This window comes from Lepidochelys kempii, chromosome 2 (assembly GCF_965140285.1).
Source record: "Lepidochelys kempii isolate rLepKem1 chromosome 2, rLepKem1.hap1, whole genome shotgun sequence".
NCBI lineage: Eukaryota > Metazoa > Chordata > Testudines > Cheloniidae > Lepidochelys > Lepidochelys kempii.
In genome coordinates, this window is record NC_136381.1 from 268,899,563 (window position 1) to 268,920,666 (window position 21,104).

The 21,104-nt window shown below is 47.8% G+C and overlaps 2 long non-coding RNA genes across 2 annotated transcripts in view; both read left to right on the forward strand.

Moving 5' to 3' along the window:
- Positions 1–151: 151 nt before the first annotated feature.
- Positions 152–21,104, forward strand: part of LOC140905813 (uncharacterized) — a 58,647-nt gene continuing 37,694 nt past the window's right edge. The window contains exon 1 of the long non-coding RNA XR_013635248.1: positions 152–433. This is a non-coding gene — a long non-coding RNA (uncharacterized LOC140905813). The remainder of the gene's footprint in view (positions 434–21,104) is intronic.
- On the forward strand, positions 15,605–19,750 carry LOC140905816 (uncharacterized). Its single transcript, XR_012156953.2, has 2 exons — positions 15,605–16,886; positions 19,496–19,750. It is a non-coding gene; the product is annotated as an uncharacterized LOC140905816 (long non-coding RNA).

The window sequence follows — 21,104 nt, forward strand, 5'->3', positions numbered from 1 at the left end:
CGTCAGAGCTGGGAAGGGGGTGTGACGCAGCAGGGAGGGGGGAGTGTTGACCTGGGGATGTGGCAGGGGAGTTTCCCTGGGGATGGGAGACCTGAGAGCCTGTCACCTGAGCCAGGAGGGGGAGGGGAGGTAACACCTCTGCCCGGGAAACTGGACAAAGGCTGCAGGAGGGAGCCTGCTGGGGGGGTTTTGGTTTCAGTTTGGGGCTGGGTGGAGGAATGCAGGGAACCCCAAGGCGGGGGTCTGAGCTCCCTGCTCCCCCGAAAGGACTTGACTGAGGGGTCCTGGTTGGACCCACAAGCTCTGTTTTGGACTGTGTTCCTGTTGTCCAATAAACCTTCTGTTTTACTGGCTGGCTGAGAGTCACGGTGATTCCCAGGAAGAGGGGTGCAGGCCCTGGACTCCCCCACACTCCGTGACAGGGGGACACGAGGTAAATGCTCCGCGGCATCAGAGCTGGGGAAGCCCGACTGGTGCGAAGGGCTTCGGAATCATGCTTGCTGGAAATACCCCCAATAAACGTTGAATTGTCTGCATCTTGGACTTCTGGTTTGTGGCTCTCTGTCTGCGTTAGAAGAACCAGGGAAGTGGGAGGGAGAAGGGAAAAGCCATGTAACGTGTGATTTTATCGGCTTATACCATTTTGGAGCATAAGGGAGCAAAAGATTGTTTTTATGTTTGCTGAGAAGGGAGGTTAAGGCAGACACGTTTGTGGCTTGAATTTAATTAATTAATTTATTTGTTAGGACAATGGCTTACAACTGTTTAGAGCACCATACGGCTGTAGCTGTTTTATTAGCTGTGTTTTGCATAGTGGCATATTGAGCCTAAAGTGTATGGTTGATGTGGTTTTAAGTGTGCCATTGTAGATTTCGTGGATTTACCCCGTCTGTACTAATCGGGTAATGTATTATTATGCGGTGTAAAGCTTGTTCTGCGCTAGCGTTGGTTTTTTTAATGCTATTAAGTTTACAGAATTTAATATTTTTGTACCAGCTTTCATGCTTTTTAGTATCGTACGGGTTAATTTTTTTAATTTTTTTTTTTATGAAACGGGAGAGATGTTTGTTGTAAGGAGTTGTACCAAGCCGTGAATAAAGGGGTGCTGTTGGTGCACATTTGGGCTGTGTGAGGGTCAAATTATTATTTAATTAACTACAATATGTAGGGTGGCTGTTATGGGTGCTACATATGCTTTAATTGGTGGTTGCTTTTTAAGCAAGTGTGGATAAGGCCTTTTTATAATTGGCAGGCTGTTTAAAGTGAGCACTGTTACGTTTTTTTGCAACTGTAACTGCGCACCTTAGTGGTTTTGGTGTGAAAGACAGGAAGGTGAGTGGACTGGGTCCACAGCGTTTATAAAAGAGATTTAAAATGTACAAATGGCCCCCTAGGGCATAGTGCAGTTTCCACGGCATGCATCTGATAGTGCAGTTTCCACGGCATGCATCTGATGAAGTGAGCTGTAGCTCACGAAAGCTCATGCTCAAATAAATTGGTTAGTCTCTAAGGTGCCACAAGTCCTCCTTTTCTTTTTGCGAATACAGACTAACACGGCTGTTACTCTGAAACCCCTAGGGGTTGTAACCTTTATTATTCTGTTATGATTTTCGCTGGTTATATTGACCCAGGACTTGCAATGTGATTTTTGCAAAAGGCCCATACAGAGTATTGTTATGCATGGGTATTTTTGGGATTTTATTGTAGTTTGTAAAATTAAACCCTTGTATGCTTTAGTGTGTGTGTGCTGTTTCTGAACCACCAAAATGTGTAAACATTTCCAAGAATAACAGCATTTTTGCATGTAGCAGGTTTTTGGCAGGACTTTTTTCATGGGATTAAGCAGTGTGCAAATAAACTTTTATTGGGGTGCACGAATTTGCATGTTCCTTGGACTTTTGACTGGCAGGTATACACCTCCAGTCCATGCCCGTAACAATTAAACACAAACTAATTTGGAAAACAATTGTATTTGTAAAATATGAACCCATCTGAGTTTGCTGGTTATTTTTTTTTAATATGGTACACTAGTGGGCTAAGATGGTTAATTATGGAATAGGGGCCTGTTTATTTGGAGTTTAGCGTATGATTTTTAAATTTTTTTTTTAAATTTTAGAGCTATTACCTGGTTTTGGTCCTTTTATAGCTTAGAATTAGTGGCTTTTTGCTTATATAGTTTTGTATTTATTTAATGGCTTGGTTTACTTTGTATTATAAGGTAGTTTTGTTATTTGCGATTGTTTAAGCCACTGGAAGTAGTTATGCTGTGTTGCCGTAGGGTGTTTTTTATCATTTTTAATGAGGCATTTGGGATTAATTATGAACCTCATTTGCTGCTTAAACAGAATTTGATACGGCTGAATTTTTGCTTTTAGCCTGTCACAGCTGCGGATGGCAGCCAAGAGTAAGGGCAGCTTTTTAGGCCAGTTTTTATTGGTGTGGTTCATCACTTTTTGCAGTGCCTTTTTAATGGTACAATTTATTTTTTTTACCTGTTTTGAGGATGGAGGTCAGTATGGGATATGAAATTTTTGTTTAATTTTGAAGGCATGCGTTATTATGGTAAAGATTATTTTGATGAATGCACCCCCCGTTATTTGAGTTTATAACCTTGGGGGCTCTGTACCTACAGACCACTTTTGTACTAAGCTTTTTAGCAGCGGTTCTGGTGCTGTTGTTTTAGGGAAAGCTTTTCCTCATTTTGAAAAGGAATTCACAATGACTAGTAGGGATGGAAACCTTTTTTTACTTTTTGGTAATTTATTCATGAAATTAATTAGAATTTTGTGCCACGGTTTAAGTTGTTGCTGGTGGATTATTGGCTGCCAATGTGGGGGCGAGCTTTATTCCTCACACAACGAACAGAATTTTGTACCCATGTTTTTATATTTGCTCATTTAGCTACTTGCTCTAATGTTTTAGTGTTTCGTTTTTGTTTTGTTTTACACCTTTGTGCATAAATTGGTGGGCTACTGTCACGGAGTCCCCGGGAGATGCTCTGGAACTGCTCCCCATGAAGCCAGGCAGGACTCTGGGGCAGTCTCCTTTCTGTGAGCAGCCTGTCTTCAGGACACACAGCTCACCCGGCTTCCACCTTCCTGGGTCTGACCTCGGAGCATTCAGCATCCTCTGCCCCTCCGTGCGCTTCCCACAGCGAGTCCGCCCAGGCGGGGTCTTGGGGAAGCCAGAGGGTCCTGCCCCCCAACTCCGCAGTCAGACGGGACTCTCAGCCAGCCAGTAAAACAGAAGGTTTATTAGACGACAGGAACATGGTCTAAAACAGAGCTTGTAGGTGCAGAGAACAGAACCCCTTAGCTGGGTCCATTTTGGGGGCCAGTGAGCCAGACAACCATGTCTGCACTTCACTCCATGTCCCCAGCCTGCCCCAAACTGAAACTCTCTCCAGTCCCCCCTCCTCTGGGCTTTGTCCCTTTCCCAGGCCAGGAGGTCACCTGATTCCTTTGTTCTCCAACCCTTTAGCTCTCACCTTGCAGGGGGGATGGGCCAGGCCATCAGTTGCCAGGAAACAGGGTGTCGGCCATTCTCTGTGTCCAGACCCCTGCACACATCTGCCCTCTAGGGCTCTGCAACGATCATACACACTTCTCCTACCCCCTAGATACTTAAGAACTGCATAGGGGAAACTGAGGCACCCCAACACAATTCAGAGGAAACATTAAGAACAGTCCTGCTTCGTCACAGCTACATTAAGCAGATTTTGTTTTTTAAGCTTTTTGGGGGTACGTTTAGAATCGCTTGGGGCGCCATTTCCTGGCTGAGATGCATCATTGTTAGTGCTTTTTGTTTGGCTTTTAGTGATTATTGCAATATTAGGCTGTTGAGCATAACAAGACCCCCTGCAAGTTTATGGGGCCTTGCTGTGTTACGCTGGAGTTGTTAATTAGAAAGTAGTGAGGGCTGGTTTGAATTAACTTTGTGCTGGGTTGTTTGGGGGAGTTTTTGCAGTATAATTTTTATTTTGCTTTTTTGGCTTTACTTTTCTTTTAGTTTGGGGGGTGTTTGCCTTTGCTTTAGGGTTGTTAATTTGCCCTTCCTCAGCCCTTCGAACGACCCTGGCAGTTTGGTCGGCGCCTCTCGAATTCTTGCTCCCCTTTGTTTATCCTGCCCACTTGGCGCCTCCTATCTCTTCTCCGGTGCACACCGGACAGTCCTTTCCTCACCCGCAGAACAGGAAATAACTTCGAAAGCAAGACTTCTTGCAGAGCAAAGATTTTTTACAGAGCTAAACAAAGCTTACCAAAACAACTCCTTCTTAATACTACTGAAACTAGTTCTTTTTGCTAAATTAAAATACATTATGCTTGTTACTACTTACATTAATTATTATTTAAAACAATGTTCTCTGTTAGGCTGCTGGGCCTACATGCTGAGGAGGAGAGGGGAGAACTGAGGCCCCCCCCCAACTTTAAATGGTGCTCCAGAGCCCTGTATGGCAGCTCCTAGCAAGCAATGTATCTTCTCTGAAGGGTCTCACCTACTGGAGCTAAAAAAAGGCTGGAGTGACCCAGGCCCAGACAATAGCATTTAGGTTCCTACCTGCCTAATTCCCTTTTGAAAATAAAACCGGTTCCTACATAGACTAGATGTGCAACCCTGAGCACAGCAATGCCTCAATACCCTGTCCAAAACCTGGGCAAGAGAGACCTTGAAGAAAAATCATTGGCTTAATGATGTTGTCATCAAGTTCTTGGCAGGTATATACTATCAGTTTCTGAATTGACCACCAAAAACAGTTGTGTATTGCTGTAATATTTACTCAGAACATGTCAGCCTACAGGACCTTAGTTTAAAATTTGCTTTAAAAATATTTCATTAGTGTGTTGCTGAAGATTTTAAATCACATCTCTAAAAAAATTCTTGCATAGATTTTTAGATGCACAATCTGAATATTCATCTTTAGCCTTAAATGCTTGGATCTTCAGACATATCGTTTTTAAAATAAATCCTTCAAAAGACCATCCTTCTCTAAAATACACGTTTTAATTTTAAAAAACTTGCTTCCAAAGTCGTCCTGTCCTGTCCATCCTTGTAATCTTTCTCCCGTCACCTCCTGTGGAAGAGAGCCCTTAAAGGGACAACACCCCTTTTCTTCCAGATAAGGAATCTCGTTTGTCTACCTTTCTTTACTGTTCTGACAATTTGGTGAACCTAGTTATAAGAGAACCCTCCAGCAAAATCAGTACCTTAGTAAGATAGAAAATCCTTTGTTATGCCTAAAATCTTTGGAAACATATTTTTTGAAGTCGGTGAAATTTCATAAGCACGTCTATTGTTATGGAGATCACACAAATTAAATTAGTGTCCCTTTTTCTAAAAGCAGTGAATATTGTTATGAACACACTAAACCTCTGTGACTGATGAATTTAAAATAATGTCTTTGTTTCAGTGAATTAAATATGTTGTACTCTGGAATGATTCCTTTCTGAAGGCTTAAGAGTACATTTAAAATATAAAACCAGCTTAGAAATACTGATTAAGAAAATGTAAAACAGAGAAGAGTTGCATCATGTATCCCATAATATTTAACGTTGTGTTCAGCAGGACAGCTGACTCACCCTTACTACAAAGCTTTTGCAAATAAACCTCTGACAAACTTCAGGGTATATCAAAAAACCCGTGACTGACACTTCTTATTCCCAAGTTTAAAGTGCTTTTAATTAGGTACTTTCTGCATGTCCAGTCCTCACCATCTGGCATGCAGTGGGAAACACGCTCCATTTTCTCTAGAAAGAAATGGCAGAGGAGTGGTTTTTTCAAACATCATTTGCTTCATTTGGGTTCAGGGATTTGGCTGGAAGGGGTGAGCGGGGTGGGGAGAGAAGAGAGGAGGGGGAAAGAGGGAGGGGCGAGGCCTGGGGCAGAGCAGAGGTGGAGCATGGGCAGGGCCACAGACAGAAAAGTTGGGCTGGGGAGCTTCATCCACTCATAGGTGCCGACTTCCCCTCTGCCCGGTGGGTGCTCGACAGCCCCCCACAGCCCCTGGCCCCGCCCCTGCACCGCCCTCACCCCAGCCCCATTCCACCCCCTTCCTCCAAGTCCCCATCCCTGCCCTGCCTCTTCTCTGCCTCCTCCCCTGAGCATGCCACATCCCCGCTCCTCCCCCCCCCTCCTGGAAAGTCCTAAGCGCCGCTAAACAGCTGTTAGTTGGCAGGGGTGGGGGTGGGAAGCGCTGGGGGCAGTGGGGATGCGGCATGCGAGGGGGGAAGCTTGGCTGCCAGTGGGTGCAGAGCACCCACTAATTTTTCCCCTTGGTGCTCCAGCCACAGAGCACCCACAGAGTTGGCACCAATGCATCCACTGCCCATGGCTTCAGACATCACTCTGAAATCTAGACTGTCTGAGCCAGTGTGAAGTGATGGAAACTCCTATGAGCCTGGCTGAGAGCTTCTTTTGTTCCAGATATCACCCGGTTCCATTCACACTGGGATTCACAGTCTGTTACAGTCCAATGTTTAAGTTTTCAACCATTTTTGGCTTTTTTACACATGACTTTCCAAATTACAGCTGTGTGACAGCCTGGGGTTTTCAGTTACTAGTATAGACTCAGCAACATTGAGATCCACCCAGCTGATCTTACCTGATACTTGGTCACCACTGTTAAAGAGGCTGGTCTCCAAGATAACTGGGTCCGGGGTATTTCAGAGCTTTGACTAAAAGCACTAACTTCAACTGGTTAGAATTCATGAAGTTATATCACTCGTTACAAGTATTCAGGCAACTGCTGGTTATCTAGTAAAAGGTTCACAAATCACAAAAGCTTAATAAGTTTTTGCAGAAATGAATATTCTTTGAAAACTTATTGGAATGAATAACATTCAAAGCAAAGAGGATTCAAACACCTATGCTGCCAGAAAGCATTTCATCCGGAGTATTCTGAATAGTTTACAAATCATGAATACACTTGCAGAAGTCAGGAGTGATTCACCAGCCAAAAATGTGACAAGCTCATCATTCATTTGACACATAATATCTGACCAGCTGTAGTTATCACCAGGGAATGACCTAAAGGCCAGAAAAACCTGAACACCGTGAATTCATGGTTATCGTATCTCTTGGGAAGGGGGCATCCTCTGCAATATGATGCTAAAGATACTAAATTTATTGAGAAGCTTTCAAATTAGCATGAGATGATTAACCAAGTTCAATCAAAGCTCTCAAGAATCACCTTCTGGGTGATTCCATCTCTCCTGGAAATTATTAGCTGGATCTTGTACAGACAGAGAGAGAGAGAGAGAGAGATCTGCCAGTCAAAACCTTTTTCTTCCTGTAATCCAGGAGCATTTTCAGTGACAGATCTTCAGTTATACACATTCTTTAGTCAGAGATTACAACCAAGTGAAGGACAAGCAGCCAACAATACCTCTGTGCCTGGAGAACGAACGTTTGCTCCTCCTGCAGCCTCTGGAGCGCCTTCCAGCTGCTGTGCCCTCCGGCCAGGCTACTGGAGCTCTCACAGGACTGATGCCAATTTATAGGGATGCTTCTGTTATGTCACTGATAGAAACTAAGTGCTTATGGAAAGGTTTCAGAGTAGCAGCCGTGTTAGTCTGTATTCGCAAAAAGAACAGGAGGACTTGTGGCAACTTAGAGACTAACCAATTTATTTGAGCAAAAGCTTTCGTGAGCTATAGCTCACATGCATCCAATGAAGTGAGCTGTAGCTCACGAAAGCTTTAACAAATTTATTTGAGCATAAGCTTTCGTGAGCTACAGCTCACTTCATTGGATGCATGTGAGCTATGGCTCAAGAAAGCTTTTGCTCAAATAAATTTGTTAGTCTCTAAGTTGCCACAAGTCCTCCTGTTCTTTTTGCTTATGGAAAGACAGAGATAGAATCAATTATTTCAGTTTCATTATTGGTCTGTGCAATTTGTGTGGGGTGGTGGGCTGGAGTTGGAACCTGATTAGCAAGCGACCTCTGCCTGGAAAACAATTCCAGATGTGCTTTATAGGAACTCTGGGTAACCTGACAGCTCTCAACCTGCCACAGCATCGGAAACAGAGCAGTGCGTGAACCAGAGGACTGAAGTGCTGGTACCTCTCTCCCCTCAGGGCTGCAGTCAGGTTGATCAGCTCTTTCCCCAAGGCTGCTATCAAATCTTTAATGTAATCTTTAATCTTTAATGTAGTGCCAATCTTTAAAAAAGGGAAGAAGGAGGATCCTGGGAACTACAGGCCAGTCAGCCTCACTTCAGTCCCTGGAAAAATCATGGAGCAGGTCCTCAAAGAATCAATCCTGAAGCACTTGCATGAGAGGAAAGTGATCAGGAACAGGCAGCATGGATTCACCAAGGGAAGGTCATGCCTGACTAATCTAATTGCCTTTTATGATGAGATTACTGGTTCTGTGGATGAAGGGAAAGCAGTGGATGTATTGTTTCTTGACTTTAGCAAAGCTTTTGACACGGTCTCCCACAGTATTCTTGTCAGCAAGTTAAGGAAGTATGGGCTGGATGAATGGACTACAAGGTGGGTAGAAAGCTGGCTAGATTGTCGGGCTCAACGGGTAGTGATCAATGGCTCCATATCTAGTTGGCAGCCGGTATCAAGTGGAGTACCCCAAGGGTCGGTCCTGGGGCCAGTTTTGTTCAGTATCTTCATAAATGATCTGGAGGATGGTGTGGATTGCACTCTCAGCAAATTTGCGGATGATACTAAACTGGGAGGAGTGGTAGATACGCTGGAGGGGAGGGATAGGATACAGAAGGACCTAGACAAATTGGAGGATTGGGCCAAAAGAAATCTGATGAGGTTCAATAAGGATAAGTGCAGGGTCCTGCACTTAGGACGGAAGAACCCAATGCACAGCTACAGACTAGGGACCGAATGGCTAGGCAGCAGTTCTGCGGAAAAGGACCTAGGGGTGACAGTGGACGAGAAGCTGGATATGAGTCAGCAGTGTGCCCTTGTTGCCAAGAAGGCCAATGGCATTTTGGGATGTATAAGTAGGGGCATAGCGAGCAGATCGAGGGACGTGATCGTTCCCCTCTATTCGACATTGGTGAGGCCTCATCTGGAGTACTGTGTCCAGTTTTGGGCCCCACACTTCAAGAAGGATGTGGATAAATTGGAGAGAGTCCAGCGAAGGGCAACAAAAATGATTAGGGGACTGGAACACATGAGTTATGAGGAGAGGCTGAGGGAGCTGGGATTGTTTAGCCTGCAGAAGAGAAGAATGAGGGGGGATTTGATAGCTGCTTTCAACTACCTGAAAGGGGGTTCCAAAGAGGATGGCTCTAGACTGTTCTCAATGGTAGCAGATGACAGAACGAGGAGTAATGGTCTCAAGTTGCTGTGGGGGAGGTTTAGATTGGATATTAGGAAAAACTTTTTCACTAAGAGGGTGGTGAAACACTGGAATGCGTTACGTAGGGAGGTGGTAGAATCTCCTTCCTTAGAGGTTTTTAAGGTCAGGCTTGACAAAGCCCTGGCTGGGATGATTTAACTGGGAATTGGTCCTGCTTTGAGCAGGGGGTTGGACTAGATGACCTTCTGGGGTCCCTTCCAACCCTGATATTCTATGATTCTATGATTCTATGAAATCTCCCCAGCTCTTCTGTTCTGCAGACTAAATAACCCCAGTTCCCTCAGCCTCTCCGCATAAGTCATGTGCCTCAGCTCCCCAGTCATTTTCATTGTCCTCCGCTGGACTCTCTCCAATTTGTCCACATCCCTTCTGTAGTGGGGGAACCAAAACTGGACGCAATAATCCAGCTGTGGCCTCACCAGTGCTGAATAGAGGGGAATAATCTCTTCCCTCGATCTGCTGGCAATGCTCCTACTAATGCAGCCCAATATGCCATTCGCCTTCTTGGCAACAAGGGCACACGGCTGACTCATATCCAGCTTCTCGTCCACTGTAATCCCCAGGTCTTTTTCTGCAGAACTGCTGCTTAGCCATTCGGTCCCTAGTCTGTAGCGGTGCATGGGATTCTTCCATCCTAAGTGCAGGACTCTGCACTTGTCCTTGTTGAACCTCATTGGATTTCTTTTGGCCCAATCCTCCAATTTGTCTAGGTCACTCTGGACCCTATCCCTACCCTCCAGCGTATCTACCTCTCCTCCCAGCTTAGTGTCATCTGTGAACTTGCTGAGGGTGCAATTCATCCCATCATCCAGATCATTAATAAAGATGTTGAACAAAACCAGCCCCAGGACCGACCCCTGGGGCACTCTGCTTGATACCGGCTGCCAACTAGACATCGAGCCATTGGTCACTACCCATTGAGCCTGACAATCTAGCCAGCTTTCTATCCACCTTATAGGACATTCATCCTGTGACGGTGCCCCCCATAAGGCTTTATGGAAATATACTTATGAATGTATATATGACATAACTAGAATGTGTTTTATGCTACATATGCCGTGTAACATATCTCTGTAAAGGTTATGATCTACTGAATTTATTAATCCTATTTGTGTGCATGTATCATTTTTGTATTTGAGTTATGAATATTGGCTGCATACTTGTTTAATTCTGAGTATGTTTTAGTGAAGCAGTTGGTCAGCTTCTTGAGAAAAGACTATTCTCAGTAAGTGCCCAATTAAGAAGCCCTTTTAAAGCTAACAATGAACATGGTGACAGCAATCCACATCTGGGCTTTCCCAGAAATGTGGCTTGGCTGGTAAGGAACTCAGTCATGCAGGGACATGTGACTTGCCCAGGTGACTCCAAAACTCCATTTTGTAGCTGGACTTTGCATAGGAGAGAAGAGGGGGTCTCCACCAACAAAAGAAAGTCTATTTAAACCCCGGGGAGACCCCTCCATTTTGTCTTCAGCTGGCTAAAGAGAGAGCTTCTCCACCCCAAGGATACCTGAAAGAAACTGGAACAAAGGACAGTAACTACAGGGGGTGTGAGTGATGGCTGAACCCAGACTAGAAGGACACTAGTCTGTAAAAGAGAGCTTACTGGAACTGGTGAGGTTTTATCTCTATTCAGTTTGATTAGACCTAGACTTGCGTGTCTTATTTTATTTTGCTTGGTAATTCACTTTGTTCTGTCTGTTACTATTTGTAACCACTTAAATCACTTTCTGTATTTAATAAAATCACTTTTTACTTATTAATTACCCCAGAGTATGTAGGTTTCAGAGTAGCAGCCGTGTTAGTCTGTATTTGCAAAAAGAAAAGGAGGACTTGTGGCACCTTAGAGACTAACCAATTTATTTGAGCATAAGCTTTCGTGAGCTACAGCTCACTTCATTTAATACCTGGGGTGGGGGGGAGCAAACAGCTGTGCATATCTCTCTATCAGTGTTATAGAGGGTGAACAATCTATGAGTTTACCCTGTATAAGCTTTATACAGAGTAAAACGGATTTATTTAAGGTTTGGACCCCACTGGGAGTTGGGCATTTGAGTGTTAAAGACAGGAACACTTCTGTAAGCTGCTTTCAGTTAAGCCTACAGCTGTTAGGGGACATGGTTCAGACCTGGGTCTGGGTTTGCAGCAGGCTAGCGGGTCTGGCTCAAACCAGGCAGGCACTGAAGTCCTAAGCTGACAGGATAGGAAAGCAGGGGCAGAATTAGTCTTGGCACATCGGGTGGCAGTCCCAAGGGGGGTCTCTATGATCCAACCCGTCACACATCCAATCCATACTTCTTTAACTTTCTAGCAAGAATACTGTGGGAGACCGTATCAAAAGCTTTGCTAAAGTCAAGATATATCACGTCCACCGCTTTCCCCATATCCACAGAGACAGTTATTTCATGACAGAAGGCAATAAGGTTGGTCAGGCATGACTTGCCCTTGGTGAATCCATGCTGACTGTTCCTGATCACCTTCCTCTCCTCCAAGTGCTTCAAAATGGATTCCTTGAGGACATGCTGCACGATTTTGCCAGGGACTGAGGTGAGACTCAACAGTCTGTAGTTCCCTGGGTTCTCTTTCTTCCCTTTTTTAAATACGGGCACTATATTTGCCTTTTTCCAATTGTCCTGGACCTCCCCTGATCACGAATTTTCAGAGATAATGGCTAATGGCTCTGCAGGCACATCAGCCAACTCCCTCAGCACCCTCGGGTGCATTAGATCTGGACCCATGGACTTGTGCACGTCCAGCTTTTCTAAATAGTCCTTAACCTGTTCTTTCCCCACTGAGAGCTGCTCACCTCCTCCCCTTGCTGCGTTGCCCAGTGCAGCAGTCTGGGAGCTGACCTTGTCTGTGAAGACCGAGGCAAAAAAAGTACTTTAAGTACTTCAGCTTTTTCCACATCATCTGTCACTAGGTTGCCTCCCCCATTCAGTAAGGGTCCCACACTTTCCCTGACCTTCTTCTTGTTGCTAACATACCTGTAGAAACCCTTCTTCTTACCCTTCCCATCCCTTGCTAGCTGCAACTCCAGTTGTGCCTTGGCCTTCCTGATTACACCCCGGCATGCTGGAGCAATATTTTTATACTCCTCCCTAGACATCTGTCCAAGTTTCCACTTCTTGTAAGCTTCCTTTTTGCATCTAAGCTCACCGAAGATTTCACTGTAAAGCCAGGCTGGTCGCCTGCCATATTTGTTATTCTTTCTGCACATCAGGATGGTTTGTTTCTGTGCCCTCAATAAGGCTTCTTTAAAATACAGCCAGCTCTCCTGGACTCTTTCCCGCCTCATATTAGCCTCCCAGGGGATCCTGCCCATCAGTTCATAAGGGAATCTAAGTCTGCTTTTCTGAAGTCCAGGGTCCGTATTTTGCTACTCTCCTGTCTTCCTTTTGTCAGGATCCTGAACTCAACCAGCTCACAGCCCCTGCTGCCTAGGTTACTACCAACTTCTGCTTCCCCTACCACTTTTTCCCTGTTTGTAAGCAGCAGGTCAAGAGGAGCACAGCCCCTAGTCAGTTCCTAGTTAGTACAATTACCCTAGGAGCCTGCAAAGTACCTGAGGAGTTTAAATCTTTCCCTCCAGTGAGCATCACTTTGCATTTATCAACAGGGAATTTTACTCGTTGCGTGTTCCTAGAACTTCTTTAGAATCATAGATTACCAGGGTTGGAAGGGAGCTCAGGAGATCATCTAGTCCAACCCCCTGCTCAAAGCAGGACCAATCCCCCAGTTTTTGCCCCAGATCCCTAAATGGCCCCCTCAAGGATTGAACTCACAACCCTGGGTTTAGCAGGCCAATGCTCAAACCACTGAGATATCCCTCCCTTGAGAGAAACCTTGAAGTTTCTCTCAAGTTCCTTACAGTCCCCTTCTGATCCTGATTAATCTAAATACCTTGTTGTCAGCTGCAGATTTTGCTCCCTCCCTGCTCACCTCCACCCCCCCCAGCAGATAATTAACAAATATCTTAAACAACACGGGACCTAACATGGAACCTTCTGCCATGATGGAAGTCGGCCTTTGGTCCAGCATGGACTGGGAGTGTGGACTCTGCGCACTAGCCCCTCTGAAGGCTGCACTGTGGTGTTTACAGAGTGATTGTTACCTGCGTTTGCTGGATTCAAGCTACCTTGGGGAGGGGAGCCCATGCACAGCGTTTGCTGTGTGCACAGACCCTCAGACTTCCAAAGGGCCTTTGACAAAGTCCTGCACAATAGGCTACCAAAGAAGCTAAGCCGTCATGGGGTGAGAGGCAAAGGGTTGTCGTGGATCAAACACTGGCGAGGAGAAAGAAAGCAAGAGCAGGCTCCGATGGCTCTCCTCTGTCCAGGGAACATGTCAAAGAATTCTGAGACGAGTGGGACGTGACGTTTGTTGGCAGAATCCATGCTGGTTAGACCCTGTAGGATCATGACCTTCCTGATGCTCTTTTTTTAATGAGTGATTCAAACAATTTACCAGGTGGAGCTGCAGGACATATGGGTCTATAGCTTACGCGCCGTTGACTCTCTTTAGTACGTCAGCTTGGCTCCCCCTATGATGTAGTTCCAAACTTTAGCCTGAAGAACTGTGGGAATATTGCTTCCCGAAAGGGACAGACACTCGGATAGATCAATCCCAAGATGGTGAGAACACCTGGGGGGTAGGGATGGGAGTGGGAGGGAGGGTGCGGGTTGGGGTTGGGGTTGGAGGGAGGGAGGAAACAGAACCATTTGAGCTTCAGAGGAAAACAGAAAACCACCATGAGTGCTAGGAAATGTAGATGCCATGTGATTTATAGGGGGCTTCATCTCACGACCCACTTAGTCAAAAATCCCAAATATGGACCATTAACCCTGCCTGGCATCCCCAGGGGCACAGTAATTTTCAATCTGATTCAGCAGGTACATTTCAGAGCACTTAGAAAATTCTCTGTTAAACAGTTAGTGACTCTCAGCCATGGCTGCCGCTGTAATTAAACAAGTCTTCATACACCCCTGAGAAACTGCCCACATTGGTGACAGGAACCAGCTTCCTGGTGCGACAGACCCAGAGCCCAGGGTTCAGGGATTTGCAGCGATGGGTTCCCGAGCTGCGGTGGAGCAAAGGATGGCACACATGTCCCTGTTTTGGCACCGGACCCCCCCTTGCCACAGATGACATCACGAGAAAGGGAGACTTTTCCCCTGGCTCCCCTGTACAATCTGCTCGTAGAGGTTCACGTTTCTACGGCTGGTCCATACCTGTGTCTGCACAGCCTCTTCTCCCCACGGGCCCAGGAGATCCCGCATCTCCTGTCTGCTCCAAGCAGGAGGGCAACTGGCGTGTGGGGCCGGCAGGGTCGGCTGGGGAGCTGCACACCCAGGGTCTCCCCAGGCTGGACAAGCAGGAAAAGGCCTTTCAGAAATTCACAGGGCTTTAGAGGAGATGGGGGCTTCCGGTCTCCGGGGACTCCTGGGCAGTGGAGTTCACATGATTATATCAGAAAGGAGATTATAACTCAGTAAAAAACCCACTGAACAAACCCAGCTACGTTCAGTTACAGGAAATAATGCACCATTTATAAAAGCATTTTCTTTTAAAAACCAATAGTCTTGGCTTACATTGTAACTAACCTTTCATTTACGTGCGATCACTGTCGGGCATCGTGGGACAGCTGCTGGAGGACTCTGAGATGGGCGGCGGGTATCAAAGGCAGGGGAAAGCTGAGCCTCCCCAAATGGCCTGTGTGCCCTCCCCCCACTCTCTCCCCAGGCTGCCTCCTGCTTCCCACCCCCCTCTGCTGCAGATCTGTCCTTCCCCTGTGTCTGGGCCACTGGGTTATTGGTGCCGGAACGGTGTGTGGGGAGTGGGGGCAGAGACCTCCCACTTTTCACCAGGACAGACCCCGCTCCTTTCCCCTCCTCTTCCCCTGAGGCCCTACCCCCGGCCAGGCCGGCATGGAGACCGGCCAGGGAGCCTGGGCAGCTGTGGGGAGCTGAGATGGACCCTCCACCTGCCCGGGGTGCGGGGTTGAGGGGGCTGAGAGTGGCCCATGTCCCAGCCCTCCAGGCTCCCCGCCCAGCCCAGGGCAAGTAGAGGGTCTGCGACTCCATGTTGGCTCCCCACGTCTGCCCCAACCTGGCTCCGTGGATGGGGGGTGCTCGGAGCTGCAGCCCGGCCAATGTAAGAGCTGGGCAGTCAGCTGTGAGAGGCCATGGAGTCACAGACCCTCTACCTGCCCTGGTCGGCAAATGGGGGTTCTGCCGCAGCTCCCCACAGCTGCCCATCCAGCTCTTACCATGGCCGGGCTGTGGCTCCGAGGCCCCCCCGCTGGGCCCAGGACGGGGAGAGTTGCACAGGCAGCTGTGAGGAGCCTGGGTCCCTGCACCTGCCCTGGGTGGGAGGCCTGGGACATGGGCAGGGGGCTGCTTTTGCCTCTATCTCAGGCAGGGGGGTAGGGACCCCCAGCCCCACTTTTGGGAGGGATCAGGCACCCTTGCCCTGGGCTGGGGCTGGCCTGCAGACAGGGAGTCCAGGCAGTTGGAGCTGGGGCTTGCGCTGCCCACCCCCCTGGCGCTTGTGGGGGGTGGGGGGAGCTGGGGCCATGCTGCCTGCCCACCTGCCCGCTGCACTGGGGCTGGGGGCTGCATTCAGCTGCCTGCCCACCCGGCACTCTGGGCTGGGGGGGGCTGTGTTGCCCCCGCCCCCCCCTCGCCAAGTAACTCAGTGTCTACACTCACGCTGCGTCGACCTCCTTCAGTTGACCCTGGCTCAACACTGCTCCAGGCGGCGGTGTGACTGTGTTGCTGTAACGGGGGGCTGACTTTGGTGGGACACAAATTTAAGTGTAGACACATGCACACCTAGGTGGACGCAAGGTGGCTACATTGACCTAACTTTGTAGTGCAGACTAAAGTGACCAGACAGCAAGTGTGAAAAATCAGGATGGGAGTGGGAGGTAATAGGTGCGTATATAAGACAAAGCCCCAAATATCAGGACCGTCCCTAAAAATTCGGGACATCTGGTCACCCTAGTGCAGACCAGGCCCCAGTCAGATGCCGCCCCATGTGTGTGGAATGGGGCCGAGGGAGGTGCACAGCAAACTCTTTGGGAGACACTTTCTGTTTCTTGGAAATCATAAATACACAAACAAACCCTGTTCCAAGATTACAGTGGCTCAGCCGGCTTTACCTCCTCCCCTGCCACCAAAGCAGCTAAACAGTAACTAAGGGAAAATGCTGCACAGAAATAATTGCTGTCAAAGGGTACAAGTCGAAGTGATGCTGAATGATGTTCAAGAGGAAAATCTGGCCAGAATCAATGACAGCATCGAATGGGGGCAATTAGTAGAAAGAGGGGGTAAAAATAGTTCCCAGGTTGTGGAGGGGAGTGGAACGACCAGCAGTGATAGAGACAGGAGGGAATGAGGATGGGAATTGGGAGAAAAGCCCTTTAACAATGGAATATGAAGCACTACAAATGCAATTTTCTCTCTCTTGGTATTGACACCTCCTCATCAATTATTGGGAGTGGACCACATCCACCCTGATTGAATTGACCCTGTCATCACTGGTTCTCCACTTGTAAGGTAATTCTCTTCTCTTCATGTGCCAGTATACTTATGCTTGTATCTGTAATTTTCACTCCATGCATCTGAAGAAGTGGGTTTTGACCTACAAAAGCTTATGCCTAAATAAATCAGTTCATTTTTAAGGCGCTACTGGACTCGTTGTTTTTGTGGATACAGATTAACATGACTACTTCTCCAATACTTGTCAGTAGCAGTTATTGACACTGGGTGATGTTCTTTTTTTCTATCCTGTTACAATTTGCTACTTCTAACCTTTATTAACTTATGGGCCAAGGAGAGCAAATAATTACAAAGGAACCTCACCAGTTATGTTACTAGAGACCACCTCTCTCCATGCTGATGGTAGGCCAGGAAAAAGCATTGGTGGGGAGGGGGCAGTTGAAGGGGTCAGAGAAGATCATGGTGGACGGTTTATTGTGCACTGAAGTTGTAAGCTCTGTAAGGCAGGCACCATGCCTTACTGTATCTGCATAGGACTGCACACTGGGCCCCCGATCTGAGTTGGGGCCCCTGGACATTACAGGAATACAGGTGTAAGCAGGGTCTGAATGAACTCTCCACTGACAGCTAGCTGGGGAGCGGGAGAGACTTCAGGAGCAAACTGTATTTACATGAACACACCTACTCTGCCTAGGTATCCACCAGACAGAGCAGTGTTGTTCAAAGTGATCAACTTTGGCTGGTGCTGGGTTACAAAACACTGTAGTACTGAATGCGGGTAGTGAAATATTATCAATGTTGTTGTCCTTATTGTATGAGTAAAGGAGAGCAAAATTGTGCAGGTCCGGATGGAGCGGGGGCACCCTCAGCTGACAAGAACTTGCTAAGCCAGGGGCTCAAATGCCAGAGCCATGTAACAGTAAGGGAAGATAGAGAGAGATATTCCTGTCTGGCAATGTCAATGCTCCCTAAGGATACTTGGTCTGGTTTAACCTGGTTCTCCGTATTGTTCAAAGATAGAGCTTTTGTCATTTTACAGTACTCAAAAGAGCTGATAATCACTTGTGGTGGGATAGCATTTCTGACCAGCTTGCCTCAGGTTTCTATGCTAAAAGTTGGATAGACCCTCAGGAGACTGGCCTGCAGAGATCACAGTAGAGAGGCAAGTAGCCAGAAAAGCAGTGAGGGGATGGAACAGTGGCTAGTGGGATAGCCAGCCAGAACAAGTGCTCAGATGGCAGAGCAAGCAGGATGCCTTCCTCCATATGCAGGATGTGAACTCAGACAGAGGCACCTCTGAACCCTCGGTCCTCACTGATCAAGGACAACCACTGCGAGTGGGGTATGGTGAGGGAGCAGAGAAGGGCACGGAAGAGGAAATCAAGAAGATGAGGCAGAAGACTCTTCCCCACGTGCTCTGGGGTGGGCGTCCTGCTCCCAGTGCTATGATTATGAATCCCCCCTTGTGGCACTTTCCTTAATTTATGTCAGGTAACTTCCCTCCTTTCATTAAATGTTTCTTTCCTACACTCAGATTCCATGCGTGTGAGTGGGGAAGTACTGCCTCTCAGAGGCTCCTGGGTGGTGTGTAATTTTTCCACTGTGGGGGGCTCGAGCCGGTTCTGTGTTGTATCGTTGAAAGGGGAACCCCTAGATAGTGAACCTGGCCCTGGCTGCCGCCAACTTCACCTGGCAGAAGGGTTAGACAAATAATTAATAAACGGTAGTGATGAAGGTTTGGGAGCCGCAGGAGGGGAGAGGGTGCCAGGCTCACAATCCCACTCTACCTCTTTGTTGACCAGTTCTTTTCCCCGTTACCCAGAATGGCCAGATTCACAGACTGACTCTTGAGCTGAAGAAGTATGTCATTTCTTTGCTGCTTCAGCGAGTGATCAGCCCACCGAAACAGGGCAGAGCGCAGGGTTAAATGCGAGCACACCCCCACATTCAGATGCTCAGCTTTAATACACTGTTACAAAGCGATTCATTATCTATTGTATGAACACTTTTCTGCCTAACACTGAGATTAATTGGCTAACTCAGTTGTTCACCTGATTGGGCTGCTGACCAAGTTGTTTATCTGATCCGGTTGCTGGCTCAGCTTTTCAGCTGGCTGGTCTCTTTCCTTGCCAGACAAGCAGGCATCTTGTCACATGACCCAGCCCCTAAAATATACGTTCTGCACAGTACATATCCTACACTCTTGCTCTCCCCCTTCGGCTTCTCTTCTCAGCCCACCTCCCCCAAGCTTCTTCTTGTTTTTGAATAAAGACTGGGAGTGGATGTGTCATTACACAAAGTAAAACTATTTCCCCTTGTTTATTTCCCCTCCTACTATTCTTGTAAAGTGCTGGAAATGGCCCACCTTGATTATCACTACAAAAGGTCCCCCCGCCCTCCTCCCGCTCTCCTGCTGGTAATAGCTCGCCTTTCCTGATCACTCTTGTTACAGTGTGTATGGTAACACCCATTGTTTCATGTTTTCTGTGTATATAAAATCCCCCCACTGTATTTTCCACTGAATGCATCCGATGAAGTGAGCTGTAGCTCATGAAAGCTTATGCTCAGATAAATGTGTTAGTCTCTAAGGTGCCACAAGTACTCCTTTTGTTTTTCTAGTTTTCCCTTTCCCTTTTCTCATCTCTTTGTCTTCTCTTTCTCCTCAGTCTGCCCTGGGCTCACTCCCCACCTCTCCATCCTGCTTCACCTCACCCCAACCCCTCCCTTATCCTCACCCCCTTTCACGCCTGCAGAACGCCTGACCCTGAGGAGGAGGAGAAAGAAAAGGAATAGGGAGGACTCATTACACAAAATCCCGCAAGCCAAGGCTGCATCCGACTGCAAACCAAGGGCCCGGAGGGCCAGCGTGGATGGGCAGACAGCACGGAGACGGACAGAACGGACAAGAGAAAGGTCCGGGAGTCCCAGCAAGAAAAGAGGCAGGAGACGCACTAAGTCTGGAGCATAACGGGTCTTCTCAGGCAGCAAACACAAATGCTGCAGCTCCCCCCCTCCCTTGCCGTCCCTGGAGAACTCCCTGGTAGCAGCTCCCTACACCCCCCAACTCTCCGCTGAGCACAGGCCCTGCAGCAGCCACTGTGCGTTACAGCTGGGCTGAGACAGAGAACAAAAATTTGACTTCTGGTGCAACCACAACCGAAGCAGCGAGTGCGACTGGCCCCCCTGCACAGCGCGAGAGGCTGAAAACTAAACCCACATGAAAACACAATCCACTCTCCTATTTACCATCTTCCCTGGGCTCAGCGAGCCCCTGCCCCAAGGAGCAGAGCAAAGCATGGGAATGAAAAGCTGCTCAGAATGCTCGAGCAGCCCTTGAAACACCCTAGACCAGTCAGTGGGAGGAAGAAATTAATAACAGCCACAGCGGGTCTGCTACAGAACTATTGCGCTGGCAGACATCTCGCCACAAAGACGTGCAGAACTAAGGCCTTTCCTGCCCAAGCCCAGACTCAGCGACCCTAAACAAAAGGTGGAATCGGGGGGCACAAAGCACCGTCAAAACCCAGAAAGGAGCCGCTGTGACCCCAGTGGGACAGAGCCAGGATCGGAGTCGAAAGTGATCCTGTCTCCGTGTCCCAAATACAAGCGCAAAGCACTATTCCACCACCTTATTGGGAGCTATAACAGCACCTCCCTGGGGAATAATGCGGCTCACACGATGGAAAACGACAGGATGACGCTACAGAGCAGCCGGCCACTGGGGCAGGAACGAAGAGAAATGGACCCAGGGATCAAACTCCACACACGCTTGTCACCCTGCCCTGAGCACAGTGCCCCAGTCACAGTCTCCCCAGTGCTGTATGCACAGCGAACACCTCCCTTCCACTCCCTCCACCACCGGGGAGCCATTTCTACCCCCTCTTTCTACTAATTGCCCCCATTCGATGCTGTCACTGATTCTGGCCAGATTTTCCTCTTGAACATCATCCAGCATCACTTCGATTCGTGCCCTTTGAGAGCAATTATTTCTGTGCAGTGTTTTCCCTTAGTTACTGTTTAGCTGCTTTGGTGGCAGGGGAGGAGGTAAAGCCGGCTGAGCCACTGTATTCTTGGAACAGGGCTTGTTTGTGTGTTTCTGTGTTTTCCGAGAAACAGAAAGTGTCTCCCAAGCGTTTGCTGGGCGCCTCCCTCGGCCCCATTCCACACACATGGGGCGGCATCTGACTGGTCTGACTCTGCACTACAAAGTCAGGTTGACTTGGTGTGCATGTGTCCACACTTAAATTTGTGTCCCACCAAAGTCAGCGCCCCGTT